We start from the raw sequence: 2233 nt of genomic DNA, 5'->3' as shown, positions 1-2233 counted from the left end.
TTTTTTGTTACTCCCATTGTGTGCGGCCATATTATGGCGAAGCTTAATGTAGGGTTGGAATATTCAAATGTACTAACCAACATTTATGTAAGTACTATATGCCCCTATCTACACATACATACGATTGTCAGTGGCGAATCAAGGGGGGGGGGGGGGGATGGGGAAAGGGAATTGGGGAAATTGGGGAAACTTGGGGGACTTAAAGAAAATACCGATCGTTTTTTTTCTTGCTTGATTGATTAATTTCGTTATTTTTCAGACACTGGTGAAAAATGCCTATCAGTTCTTCGAATTCACTGAATTTTCAAAATTTTCAAATTACTTATTTTTCAATTTTTACTTTTTTGGTTGTATTTTCGAATTTGTACAATTTGTTGAAAGTCACAGCAAGTTTGAATACTTTCGCAGGTTTAGGAAATAACAAAAATTCCAAAATTTTATGAAATTATCAAATTTCTTGAGATTCCTTATTTTTAGGATAATTTCCAAAATTTCAAAAACTATCGAAATTTGGGAGATTCTAGAAATTTTGGTAAAATGAGAATATTATGAAATGTACAAAACTATTGAGCTTTTAGAAATTTGTAAATTTTCCAAAATTTTGAGAATTTTATCTATTCTGAAATCCATCCTAAAATGCAAAGATGTTAAACATCACAAATTGTCGAATAATTCTTATGTTTATGGTACTTGTGTATAAAATCTAGAAAATTCTTAGAATTCTAAAATATATTAACAAATTTTTGAAAAATTCCAAAAATTGTCCACTTTTCTGAATATTTATTTTGTGCTTTGTGTAATTCAGTACATACTATTTTAGTATGTTATTCACGATATATGTTGAAAAATATTTCCACTTCAAGATTGTATAATTAAAAGCGTGAAGTCATCGTAAAGAGTTTGACTGGCAAACGATCTACCACCAAGAATTTATCGATGTCGGACTCGGCTCCAAATTTTTTATTTTTTTTTTAATTTATGCTCTACACTTTCCCATCACGTTAGTCGACTTTTCCAGCCTTATTATCGAATCAGTTAACATCATATCTCATCAAGTTAAGGCACATCACTTTTTTATGGCTATAACAACTTCAGAAATGCCGACACACTTAAACAATCATAGTTTTGTGCCTACGCCAATAATATCATGCCACATGCTGCGCTTATGATTACTAATACAACATACCAATTAGCACTTTATGAGGCAATTATAAAGGAGCAGCAGTAACTGCTACAAATTGTCTGCAATTTAGATCACTACGTGGAACGATGTTCACTTATTTGATGCATAGATTTGTACTACCTACATATATGTATGTATGAATGTACTAAGTCATTTAATACATTCTGATTTAATTAAGTGCCACGACTAGTGGGCGGCTTTAGTGTGTGTGATAATTAATTACCATCTAAGTGTTAATACTTGCAACATATACGGCATGCAGGTGATATACGCAGCATAATAAAGATATTTTCACAGAAGCGTAGGTTGATTTTTATTTTTAAAATTTTTCTACCTTACACTATTAGGACAAATTTTGCTATTGAATTTTAAGTTTTACCTATTTTCCAGCAGAGCTGTAAAATGAAACGATCAAATGGTTGGTGAGTCCAAGAAAAGAACAAGATATATTTCGATACGTGTACTTCTTGATTGAATATTAACTTTAGGCACGTCTTGAGCGAATGAAATAGTGAGCAGGGAAGCTGATTACATACTAAAATTGCAGACTGCAGGGTTATAATCTATTTAGATGTTCGAGATCCACCCAGTAAAGCTCCGTATTTTTTAATTGCAGTAGTAAAACCGATGGAGGCTAATTAATAACCAAATTTTAAATTAGAAAGAGAAAACTACCGCGTAGAACATTAGGCTTAAAACAAGTTTGAAAAAAAAGTAAGACCTGTCAAACAACAACTAAAAATTAACAAACAATTTATCATATACTAGCAAATAAATTTCATTATTCGTTAACCACTCAACCGTATACAATTAAAACAATGTTTTTTTTTAAAGTCACTCGCCGCCTTTCGTACACTAAATTTTTTATCAACCTTAACCACCTTCTAAATGCGCCTAAAGCCTTATCATACTCATCAATAAAGCGCGCATAACCAATCGTGCGAATCTTCATCATCATCAAAGCCAACAGCGATCAGCCACAGCTGCATCATTTTATAAACACCATCACCTCATTAACCACATCGTCCATGGTCATTACGAACCATTAAG

Source organism: Rhagoletis zephyria, unplaced genomic scaffold (assembly GCF_001687245.7).
Source record: "Rhagoletis zephyria isolate East Lansing unplaced genomic scaffold, Rhagoletis_zephyria_1.1 Rzeph_scaffold_05472, whole genome shotgun sequence".
In the NCBI taxonomy this organism is placed as follows: Eukaryota; Metazoa; Arthropoda; class Insecta; order Diptera; family Tephritidae; genus Rhagoletis; species Rhagoletis zephyria.
The sequence above is the reverse complement of the archived record's forward strand: the minus strand, read 5'-3'. Positions refer to the sequence as shown.